This window comes from Eutrigla gurnardus (genome assembly GCF_963514095.1).
Source record: "Eutrigla gurnardus genome assembly, chromosome: 9".
In the NCBI taxonomy this organism is placed as follows: Eukaryota; Metazoa; Chordata; class Actinopteri; order Perciformes; family Triglidae; genus Eutrigla; species Eutrigla gurnardus.
In genome coordinates, this window is record NC_139923.1 from 26093710 (window position 1) to 26106809 (window position 13100).

Genomic DNA, 13100 nt, shown 5'->3' on the forward strand with positions numbered 1-13100 from the left:
ACACCGATTTAAGTGAGAAGAGCCATAAAAAATTCCTGCCCAGACCTTTAACAACCCGGTGAATTGATGCATGTGTCCGTGCGTGTGGTCGAAATGTGAGCAGAATACTGATATCTGCTCGACCCCTGCCTCGCCTCCCTCGCAGCACGCTCCGTCATTGACGGGACAAATTTGCTCCTTCGCCACAGCGATCGCCGCAATGATTGTATGACAAGCCGCAGATGTAGACTACCAACAGGATATCGATTAAGCCTTACGTCTTCATCTTTGTCTTTATGTGGAGACCTCATATGAATACCTTTCTAGCGCGGGAGTGGAAGGGGGGATGAGAGTAAAAAATGCACTGAAGTAACAGAAAGAGACGATTGGGAAAAGATATTCTGGAATAGGAGAAAAATGGAAAGAACTAGATTCAATTCAATTTTATTTATAGTGTAATATCACAACAGAAGTCATCTCAGGACACTTAACACATTGAGCAGGACTAGAATACTCTCAAAATGTCAAGAGTCAACACAATTTCAATTTCCCAACATCACCCAGGGGCGTTACAGCCACAGTGGCGAGAAAAAACTGCCTTAATAGGCTTTTAGGCAGAAATCTGGTGCAGCCCAGACCCTTGGGTTCCAACTGCATTTGGGGTTGGTAGTATAGTAGTAGTAGCATTAACAGTAGTGGTAGTATTAACAGAAGAGATAGTATAAACAGTAGTTCATGGCAGCAGGATACTGAGGTAGGTCTTCAGTGTTTCATTATACAGGGTCGCCCATGAAGTTGGAATAATTGGCAAAGACTTGTCTTTTAAAGCACTAAACAAATGTTCTGAATGAATTAATTCCACCTGGGTAATTGGGACACATAATGTAAATCATTGCACTTAATCAAAAGTGATTATTGGTGCATTTAAATAGGAATAGCCAGAGGATTGTGTCTGTAAACCAATGAGTGTTTTTATTAAAATAGAATAAATTTAATAACACATGGTACTAGAAATCTACTATCTATCCATTTTTAACCACTGAATATTTCCAACGAGAAAATAAGTCAGTATCCTTGAATCTCACTGTGTGTAAGGGCTGAGAGGTTTTTTTCCTGGAAACTCTCTCTTTTGTCGTGGGCCGCCCCACGGCCAGTTTGAGCTGATTTGACCTTGTGTTCCCGCTTGAAATGGGAAAGTATACTCTTGGTAAATGTTTTGCATGGTTAGCAACAGATTGACTGTAGTTCCTGGTTAACCGTGTGAGGGCAGGTCAAGCTGGAGCAGGCAGGCCTCTAGGCCACAACAGATGGTGAACAATGTGAGCGGACACACTCCAGGGACGCGAGATGGATAGAAGTAGGACAAACAGAAGAGAAGGCGAGATGATCTTCGGGGGGGGGTTAGCGAGGCAGGGAAGTAATGATAATGGTAATGTGGAGGTCAGGGGTCATCTCGGCTGGAGAATGTACAGCAGTGAATAGTAGGTTACACTCTGTTGCCATGGCGATCGGCTGCACTTGCAGGAGTGGCGGGCGGGGCCATTTGTCACTCCGTGATGTGTGAAGTTGTAGACTCGAACGACCGCCTGATTGTCACTGTGTCTGTTTATCTGCATGCGCTGGTGCTTCATCCCTGCATCTGTATTTGTCCACATTGCCTCCCTCCGCCCACGTTTTTTTTTTTTTTTTAAGCCACAACCTCAGTTTTGCCCGGGCAGCGGCACCTGGCAGGCCGGCGGAGCGGGCGCTGTATTGTTTGAGGAGATATTGTTCCAACCTGAGCAGAGGGCTTGACAGGCTGTTTATATAAACTCTCATCAGTAGCTGCTGCTTTCTGCACGCCAACAAATTCTCTTCTGCTCTTTTGATTCCCCGCCGGGACGCCAGCTGTTCCAGCATCTTACCCGCTTCTCCTTCCTTCACATTAGTGTTTTATATCCTGTGTCGGCGGATCTGTGTGTGTGTGTGTGTGTGTGTGGGTGATGTGTGTGTTCACCCTGGTTTTTAAAGTCTTTGTCCTGGTACATCCTGTGCCTCTCGAGCCTGCCCCTGCATCTCCGCTGACTCGCTGTGTGTTGTGGTGCAATGTTTTCTCCTGCTCCTCATTTAAATGTTAAACTGCCTCCTGGTGGGAGCCATTTGTCATTGGGAGGCATGAATACATTATCAAAGCCCCAGTCGGGTGAAACACAGCAGCCCACACACACACACACACACACACACACACACACACACACACACACACACACACACACACATGCAATCTTCAGTGTCTGCTGCCACCAAACCTCCTATTAAAAATCCTAAATTATGCACAACATAGCTGAGCAGCGTTTGCTTTGAACATGTGAACATACAGAGGTGAGACCTCCACTTAGAAGGTTCAGTGTCTGTGTGGGTGTGTGGGTGTGTATTACAGTGCGACAACCTGGAAACAGTCAAAGAGAGCCTTGTCAATTACAGGAATATTAAGTATAACACACACACACATTCACGCGCTGAGACTGAGCGGTGTGGTTCGTCTCAGCGTTCATCACAGTCAGATCACATCTCCTCTGGTTTAAATCAAAAGGAGAGAGAGGGGAGGCTGAATTCTAATGGGTCACGAGGAAAAATAATAAATAAAAAAGTCTCTTCGGTGCTCAGATGGATGTCAAATTAAATAGGACTGTGTGTGTGTGTGTGTGTGTGTGTGTGTCCATCCTTCTGTGATGGGTCCACATAATAGGTTCATCATCTCTCCTCTGAAAAGAGAGAAAAAGAGTGACAGTGGTAGCCGGCTGTCAGGAGTGAGATACCCGCTGTGTGTGTGTGTGTGTGTGTGTGTGTGTGTGTGTGTGTGTGTGTGTGTGTGTTGGCGTGCAGGCACCCCATTCCACGTCTCTACACGTGTCCATCTCCGTGTACGACGCCGCTGCCTCATTGCCATTCTAAGTGCTGGGAACCAGTGGGCCGCTCATTGCTGTAATGGTCTGAGTAATCTCCCTGTTTCGGGGCAGACCCAGACACAATGGCTTCGCCGCTAAGTGTCGTCTCAGCAGCACACCGAGGCGGCGCCGGCAGGCTGAATGTAGATAGATGGACTCGTGTTGTGTCTTTAGCCAGCTGTGATCGGTGCTGCCTCAAACTACAGCGGGGAAATAATAAAGCATGGTGAGCCAGCGTGTCGAGACTACAGCGCTCCGAAATCTTCCAGGAATAGAATAGAATATAAGATAGTAGTCTCTGTAAAGATAATGGTCAGTGTTTACACACAGCTCAGTCTCCAGCTACGGCTTTTAAATATATAATGAAACTCCACTTTACCCAGATTTAGCTATTGATGAATCAATGTTTGATTAATAAAGGATTTTGGAGCTGTTAGCAGAGAGGAGACATAGTAAATGCTACAAATCAGCCTTGACGGCCCCCCTCTGTATAACTTTAGAGGAGCCATTATGCTGGAGCCAAAAGAGAGCAGGAGCTAAAGAGCATGCTGTCCAACAGAATGGGTAAATATAGTATCGGGAGGCTCAGTGTCATGGATACAAAAACATGAGAAACATGGAAGAAAATGAGACAAGCTAAAGAGCCAGAGGGAGAACGGTTCAAACTAGAAAGGAAATGAGTAAAAGAGTAAGTTGGAAGGCTTTGTCAGATGGTATTTGGCCACAACGGGGATGAATTCTGGACGTGTTTCTCTCCTCTTCCTTGTCTTAAGGTCACATTCACTCCACAAATGCAATACAATATATATAAATATATATATAAAAACTCTCGTATCAATCCCTTTACGGAGACAGCCACAGAGGCAGGCAGGTTAACCACCTTACAGAAGGGGGATGGGGGGGTATCAAGGCTTCTTGACCTGGGGTAATAGCAGTGTAATGGGATATACTCTCAAAAGCCCAGAAGATCACTGCTTGACGCGGTGTTACCTCCCCGTCTCACCCGCTGCCTCATTAACCCCAAATACAAACTGTCTTTCTGACTTTAGCACGTTAGCACTTCCAACCCTCGACCCTCCGTCTCACGCTGCCCGTCGCCTTGGTAACCCCCTCCGTCTTTCACATCTCGACTCTCGGTGAACTTGTGAACAATCCCACGTCTGTGGTCAAAGAATACCTTTTTGTCCAGCTTTGCCCGGGAAGAAACTATTAGTCATACTAGTCATAAACTAAGCATAATCAATGGGATTACAATTTTAATAGTCGTCATGACAAAGGCGTGTTAGGGCCACTGTAGGAAAACGAGTCGAGAGAGGTGGACAATATTCCTAGAAAAAACGACACTAGAAAGTGTCAAATTTGCGTGTTTATAACGATGCTAACAACTGGTATTTATTCTAGCTAAAATCCCATGAATGTACGCATTTATTTTTCTAATTAATATATCACAACGTGTGACAACGCCTCCTAAAGGTCCTTAGGGTGACGGCTGTTGATGGTTATTGTTGGTTGTATTTTTTTTAATTGTCATCTTATGGGTATTTATTGATTAGCTGGTTGGGCTAAGATGCTAGCGGTAACTTTCACTTATTGTCATAGCAACGGCAAACATCTGGTCTTGGCGGAAGCAAGCAACTTGTTTATATGGGCTAAATTTGCAACTTTTTTTCTTGAAATATTGCCCACCATCGTCCCTCATCCAGCACAATTTTTTATTTTTCTTCTTCTGCAGCGATGTGAACAGCTTTGGGTGTAGTTTTAATGACGGAGATCCAAATGAAATGAGATGAGTGGGTAGTAGAGATGGAGAGGGAGAGATAATGAAAGATGAAGTCAGATGATGGAATCAGGCAAACACACGGCTGATGAAGGATTTTCTTTTCGTTAATCTCGATGTGTGTGTCATTAGAACCAATACAGAAATCTGTCGGCGTCTTAGTTCCCGATGAAGAGTTGAAGGCACCATCTGTGGACGTCGGGCTGTGTTTTCATCTAATCTGGGGTCTATCTGCGTGCTGGCAGTGTGTTGTTTTCATTACCCAGGTTTCCTAGTCGATGTAAAGGCCGTCTCAATTAACACCTTTATCAGTTCACACCTGGAACCAAGTGGTTCTGGTCTGCCTGTCGTTGCCGGATCAGATGCTTCCATTTTTATATTTGCTCAAAATGTACAAAGTGTTCTTATATCTCTGACTGAGACAAACACACAAAAATCTCCTCAGTAACAGGTTCACTCTGTTGGTAACACCTGGCCGACTTGATGACCGTTCAGGCCTTTTTCAGTGACAGTGAGTTAATCCAGATTCCATTATTTGATCATTCCTCACGCCTGATTTGACCCAGAAATTGTTCCAGTCCATTACCACCCTTTGCATAAGTCTTTTCACCTTTTCTACAGAAGTGGAATTAACATAGAATAATATAGATTTTATTACAGATTTTATGTTCACTAACTAGATAAAGACAGTGGATAAATGCAGTAAATCATTCAGTGCGAGCAGCGGAGGGCATTTACACACCGGTCTGGCTGATTTGTTCACACATATAACTACAACTATTATTATTATTTGGACAGTATACTATGTGCAAATACAAAAACCCAAACCATGGAAAGTTGCTACAGATCTGTTAAAGCCGACTGACAGCTGATCCAGCTGTCAGAAACGACTGTCAGTTGAGATGACAGTTCAGAGGAAAGGGCGTCTCATTTCTGTAAAAAAGCGTTTCTTACATTTCTCCTCATATCTTCAGTGGGAGGGACTAAGAGCCGAGCAGCATGAGAGTGAGGGGGTGTAATGAAGAGAATTGGGATGTGTCCAGTTTGTGATAGCAGGAAAATCACAGGAGTCAAATAACTAATAATAATATTACTAATATTATATAAGTCCCAGTAAACCATGAAAGTAAGACAGCAGGCCAGTATCACCAGGACTCTGAAACCAAAGCAACTTAATTGAATTCAGGCATCATCCATCTGTATTATTCACACTTGTGCTTTGACATGTCAAAATATTTTGCTGTGAAGAATATAAGACAATCTGGGAATTGGGAGCAGGTGTAGTCAGAGGGAGAACAGGTGCGTGGTTAGAGTCTTTAATCATTTTTCAAAGTGTAACTAATTTTGGTTTATTGTTTAGAAGGAGCTTTTTTGTTATTATTATTTCAATTACCCAATTAGATGTGACTTAAGTGCCGTGGATAGTGTGACTTTAAACAAACTTAATTAAAATTGGATGCAATTTTTTTTCTTTTCTTTTCAATCTGCCACCAAACGCAGGAAAAATCCTGCAGCAAAGTCTTTCTGGGAGGAAACCAAAAAAAAAAAAATGGAAATCTCCCAAGGAAAGCAATTCTGGTGTTTAATTAGCCCAAAAAGAGCTTGCCGTGTAAGCCCACTTTAAGCCGTATCAATATCCTCCTTCTCCAATCACTTGGCATAATAGCCAACAACTGATAACCCAAACTCTATTCTGAAAGTAATTTGCCAGACCAGCAGCGTTGCACCTGTCCCCAGCAACCGCCTCCCTCCCCAAAGTCATCCCTCTTAATGACTTGTGCCTATTGTAATTGTCTCTGGCTGGTTTCATTTTACACTTCTGATCAGCCAATCAGATTAGCGGTGTGTCATGCGAGAGTGTTTTGCCGAAGCCCGGAGGAGGCTGATGAGTGATAGGACGGGATGGAGTGGGTAATCTGAAGGGAGTTTTTTAACAAGGTCTGGGACTCGTGGTGTGGCGAGACAGATAGAGAGGGATTCTGGGAAAAAAAATACAAAAAACGATACGGAATGGACGCCGTACCCTTCAGCATCACAGTGACTGCACAGGACTGTCGAAGTGTCATGTGTGACACTTCCAATTTGAAATACTCACCATCGAACTCCATTTAACGTCCATTAAGTATCTGACCTTTTATCTTTAGGCACATTGCAATTTACTGTCTGGAGTCCATTATCTTTTAGTATTATGTTTCTAGACTATAAGCTGATAACGACTTGACTTTAGACTGAAAGAGGGAAGAAAACACAAGAAAAGAGTCTGATAAAATACTCTTATATTATGCGGTATAAATATTTGGACCCTTTTAAACACTCAAGGCTCCAGTGTCTTTGTCATATTTTATTTTGTGTGAGTGAAGTTATGCTAAAATGATTTCAGAAGAAATTGAAAATGTTCCCTATCTTTCTCATCTATCTACCTTTCTTTCTTTCTGATGTTTGAATTTAGCTCAAAGCGTGAATAAAGACTCTAATTAAACCACTTTTTTTGCCAAGCTTGTTTAAGCCATCAGGAAGGAGGCGGAGTTAGTTGTTTGGTGTAATGTGGTCCTGTTACACCTTGCTGACTTGACCTGATGGTTCAGGTCTTTTTCAGTGAAAGTGCATCCAGATTCCCTTATATTTGAAAAGCGCTATACAAAATAAACGTATTATTATTATTATTTTATATTTGATTGTTCCTGGTTTGAATCCAGTCCTCCGAGCATCAACATCAGTGGTGTAGTGGTAGTTGATGAGGTGGGTGTACTGCTAGGTAGATGGGTAGGTTACAGAGGAGGAAGTGGGTATACTCTCCCATATATTCCAATGGCTTTCTGGCTGATAGGTGGGTATACTGTAAACCACCAGAAAAAGAAGTGGGTATACCCCGTATACCTGCGTATACCCTCCACTACACCACTGATCAACATCCTTTATCAGAGTCCTTTATCAGACGGACACGCCCCTTTATTTGAAATCTGTTGGTTGAGATTGCTCTGAAACGTTAATAATATAATATAAATGGCATTTTATTTTCATTCACTTACTTGTTGAAGATAGTTGTTCTGTGAAATGATTCCGCGTCATTTCCACACTGTTTCCACTTTACTGTGTGATTCTGCTGGTCTGCACACATTTCCAACCGCTCGGCAGAAGCATCGCAAAGAAGTATCCGGAGCATTATAACACAATGTGCGTCTCATTGTTGGCCACAGCAGCCGGATGTGTTTGAATGGAGTCGTGGGCCACTTTTAACAAGAATGGACTCAGGGAAGCTGTTACGGCAAATGAAGAGAAATGGGACAGCTCAGTAAGAGTCAGGCATTGTCTGGTTTTGCACCGCAAAGTGATGGGGAATACAATTTCAGTCCATTTTTTTTTTCTGGTATGGCATTAATTTCATATAATCATATAATTTTCAAAATCACTCTCCTTCAAAGCCCCTTTTCCTCTCCTCCCTTTTTAGTTCTCCTTTTAGATTTTGCCTTCATTTCTCTTTTCTCTTTTCTCCTCTATTACCTCGCTGTGGTCCACCTATGAATTAGTTTTCCTGACTGTTTAGTTGCAACATGATGTATTGTGACATTTTCCAATCAGCCGTTCCTCATACGCTCCTGGCTTCCTCGGGGTCCCTGCTTGTTGTTAATTCATTTCTTTCTTCATCCACTTTTATGTGGCGGTGGGAAAAATAATCACGGCAATAAGAATGCGGAATATTTTTAAGCCAAGGGCATCATCCACCGGTTGTTTGTGTATCTGAGCTTTCTCCGGTATTTAATGGCCGTTTTAATGAGAAAAAGAAACGTAGCCAGATAGTTTGGTTTCAGCGTCGTCCTTGGTGACAAACTCCACTCCAGTTTTTAATCCTTTGAATTCACTCGTGGCTGGAGCCCTCGCCAGACGTATTTCACAGCAAGAAATACTGATCAATTGTGTGACTTTGCCAAAAATGAAACTGGAAATTGCTGTACTCCCCCCCTCAAAGTTGCTCTCATAAAACTTCACCGCTACATCACAATTCCTCCCCGAGTGGAAAGACTGCAAACAGATCACAGGTCTTATGCTCACCGCGGCGTGGAGGGCGGCCCTCCTTCTTCATCTACAACAGTGGGGAGGAAAAGACACCAGAAAGAAAAAATAAAGCAATAACAACAGAAAGTGACAGTCAGACATATTTAGACGTAAGCCAGAGGGTGTTGGGGGGTTTAGATAGAGAGAAGGCTGGAAGGAGAGTGAGAGAAAGGTCAGTCAGAAGCCTGTAGCCGTGGATTAGCCCCAACGGCCCCGGTAGCCAATCAGACCTCTCCTCTCATCTCAGCACAGACGGGAGAATAACAGGCCTGTCTCACTGCCAGCCATGGGCAGGTGGAGGTGTCAGGTGTAGGGGGCGGAGCCTCAAGGAGGAAGTTGGAGGTGATGAAGGTGGCCCCTTCGATGTACATCCTTTCTCCATCCATCCGCAGTGCTGTGATATTAAGATAAAATAATCCCTAATTAGTCCCACAACGTGGAAATGTACAGGATTACAGCAGCCAAAGAGAATAGTGCAAATAATGCAATAAAAAAACTGGACTATGAATATTGATCTGCATATTACCTATACGATCTGTTTGGAAACACATCATGTGCACCATGAGTGGTGTAATGGGGATTTTGGATGTTTGTAATTTATAATCAGAATCTTTGTCAGGTCAGACGTTGATCCGCATCTCCTCTTCTCAACTGTTATGCTATGACTTAAATGAATGCCTGTTTGTGGGTAGGTAGGTGATATGAGCATGAGTGCCACATGACATGAGATCATTTCAGAGTACATAATGACACCTGTGTTCTGTACATCTGTGTTCTGTACATCTTGTCTTTGTAAGACAGGACCCGTCTTTTGTCTACGGTATGATTCCTCCTCCTTAAAAGGGAGATTGCTGTTAGACTCAGGGTCGTTCCTGCTGTCTCTGAACTTTTGCATGAGAAGGCAGGCGCAAACTATTTTTGTCTGCAGATGAAAATACTTTGTTGAATAAACCTCGGAGAAAAAGCTGATCCTGGTTGTTGATCTTTATTGGGCGGATTCCTTTTTCCACAACAGTGGAGAAACGAATACTGCATGGTAACATTTCATATCTGTAATACTTTTTATTCATCTATCAGCATTTTTAGTTCATCATAAGTGAGCAGAAACAAAGTAAGTAAGCAGTCCCAAACACCTTTCTTCACCACCAGCAAACGTTCACTGTTGGATCACATGACGATGTGATCCAACACAAAGGTTTCCCTCCTCGGTGAGGCAAACCTGAAGTGCCTACAGGTGGCTGCAGGGTGGAGGCGGGGCTTGTGGAATACTACATGAGCAGCAAAAGCTTTTCCAGGTGGTGTTTGAAAATGATCAGCAGCAGCACAGCAGACCTCAATCGTCTTAAATGGTTGGAGAGGTACACATGTATATGGAGTTTGTCATGTGTGAGTGCAGCTTCGCTACTAGGGTCGCCTGCCTGGACCGGCTGGAGGGCTTTGTTCCTTTAAATATAGAAGAGAGACGTTGATGGAAATGAATCTCACTCGTTAATTAGTGTAATTCCTGCTCCCAAACCAATTTATCATAATCAATCCCCACTTGTGTAAAAGTTAATTTTAGTTTTGGTTACATTTTTCACTGAAAATAATACATCATTAATTAACTGATTTCTAGAACAAAAAAATACTCTTAATCAAGTGAAGAGTAAGTTAAAAAGCTTATTAAGCTTTGTAACTTTCTGATTTTAATTAATCCCCTCATGAAAGCAGGGCTGCAGAACGACATTTACATCTGCAATCTGCTATTTTAACCTGTAAATGTCAGAGCTTCGAAGGTGATTGCATTACTTAAGATTTGACTCAATGTTTGCTCTTGAAGGCACATTGGGATTAAGTTTTACAAGACGTTGTAACATCCAGGGTCAAGCACTGCTGAGGGGAGACGCTCCGTAATAAAGACAGAGACGGATGGCTTCTGCAGAGAAATAGGTCTGTTATTTACTCTGCCCTCGTTAGCAGCCTGACTCCGGGGACGTCTCAGACTCTCAACAACGAGATTTGTGTTCCCCACGATGACGCCTACTGACTTTGATGACCCCCTGATTGCCACCACAAGTTCCACCCTTTGTTTTGTGTTTTTGTGTTATCTTTTTGCTGGAATGCTGAGAAATATCTCAGAAATTCATGTCAACCTCAGGATGAACTGGAACAATTAAATGGAAATTATATTATATGAGCTTAATGTAAATCTTGAATTATTAATTTTTTTATATGACATATTTTATGTAGATATTCTACTTTGTATTCAAAGAAAATAAAGATCAAATCAAATTCTAATTGGGTTCAAATACTGTTAAAAACTGGTAAATAATGGTAAATATTCTACCTGAATGAGAGCTAAAAGAAGCAAAGACAATCAACATATCTTCATTTGTGGCTGTAGAATAACAGAACCATAAGAGAGCTTATTAATAACGGATGCAGAGACCTTCCATATTCCCTGCTTGCTGTGTTGGATTACTCTCCTCCACCAACATGGACATTTAGACTTGCTTTGGGAACACAGCGATTGCCAAAACAAACTAATTGAAGCTTGAGTTGGTCGAGAAAGAGGGACACGCCTTAAATATTACACAAACGTGAGATTTCAGGATTACAGACTTCCTAGAAGCGGCGAGAGCAAAGACTCTGCTCTTTTTAATCTAGTTTTCCTGTCGATGGGAATCCCGTCTTTCCTCAGCATCACCGCCTTTAATTTTAATGTAGATCTTCATGCCGAGCGCGTGGAGGCAGCAGTTACGTCGTGGCGGCAAAAGATCCATAACTTTAGTGACAAAGCGGTGTGAAGCAGAGGCCAACAGACAAGCTTCATTGATGCGGAGGCAGGCCGATGATCACATAGGCATGATGCAACGGAGACGAGGGGGGAATTAGAGTGATTAGGTGTGGGGAGTGCTCATTTGGGAAGACAAACAGCTTCATTTAAAGGCAGCCGAGCACCGAGGAGGCTTCTCCCACTACAAATGGCTTCCAATGTTCATGTTTCCACTGGCGGGGATCCGAGCCTCGTCCTCGCTCTCTTGGATGCCGAGTGATAATAGATTATCTAAGGTCTCGCCTGAAGAGCTACTGTCTTTGATTTGCTTTTCATTTTCCGTCCCCCCTCTACGCTAAAGTAATTCCTCTCTTGCTCTTGATCTGCCGCTGATATTGTCACAGCCGCACTTATCTCCACTAAGGGCTGTTTGCTGTTTTGTTTCATTCCTCGGCGCCGCGCAGGGGGAAAATAGGCGGCGATAGCAAGTCATTTCACGACTATTATACAGTAGGAAAATGCCAAAACTCGCTACCATTACATTTGATTACTCCCTATCTCTCCCAGTCACAATCTGCTGATGGCTTTACAGCCGAGAATGAAATTAAAGTTTTGGAGTTTAGTGAAAACAAACAGATGAAGATGATTATCTTCAAAACGCATAAACAGCCGCAGATGCGATTTCTCTGCAGAATGCTATGCATCATTCAGTTCATGCTCTTCTGTTCTGAATGGAAATATCGTGTTGCTGCCGAGACTTCAAAACACGATCTGATGTATTAACTCGCTGTTCTAACTGTTTTTGTAGCTCTGGCACTGGGAGAGTGTGTGTGTGTGTGTGTGTGTGTGTGTGTGTGTGTGTGTGTACCTACTCATGCCTTTAAGGTTTCAGCTTGACATATAGTACATTCATGCATTCCCACAATAGTAAATGTTTAGCACTTGGATTCTTGCCTTCATCGCCCCGCCGGAGGGATTTAGTTTCCTGTTTAGGTTGTGAATAAAAAAATGAATTAAAAAAAAACCTCATGGAGATGAGACATTTTCCATCTGAATTATTTTCAGGTGTATTTGACATTTCTGTTATGTATCCTGAGGTGCTTTCTAAGGTAAGCACGTTGTATACGGGGACTTCCAGTGTAGTTACACGTCTATTAAAGTGCGTGTTTACGCCCGTTTTATGTGTAAAAATGAAACATATTATGATAACCTTACAGCAGGGCTTGGATCTCCATTTGGAGTCGGTGGAAATTCTCAAAGATCAGTTAGAGGATAATATGTGATGCAGCAGCGTTCATTCTGGTTGACGGGTAGCGATCGGCCAATCACAGCTTAGCAACGGTAGTTAGACACAGTCGGCCTGTCGAGCCTTGGATGTCTACGCACGAAAGGCTCCCAAAACCAAAAACACAACAGAAAAAGTTTGTGTGTATATATCAATAATAATGCTCAGCTTACGACCAAGTGAATCTTTAGTTTCACTGTAATTACATTCCGATTTAGATTCTTGGGTCGATTTCCGATTCCTGATTCAGAAATGGAGTGAAAACCCAAAACCGATGATGGATCGCAGACCTTCATTGTATTCATCTTTTGCTAAAATGATGTT

The 13100-nt window shown here is 42.8% G+C and overlaps 2 protein-coding genes across 2 annotated transcripts in view; one reads left to right on the forward strand and one right to left on the reverse strand.

The window, feature by feature from the left end:
- Positions 1–13100, forward strand: part of cdh13 (cadherin 13, H-cadherin (heart)) — a 291682-nt gene that overhangs the window by 253150 nt on the left and 25432 nt on the right. The gene's annotated exons all lie outside the window — the stretch shown is intronic.
- Positions 1–13100, reverse strand: part of hsbp1b (heat shock factor binding protein 1b) — a 341874-nt gene that overhangs the window by 218159 nt on the left and 110615 nt on the right. The gene's annotated exons all lie outside the window — the stretch shown is intronic.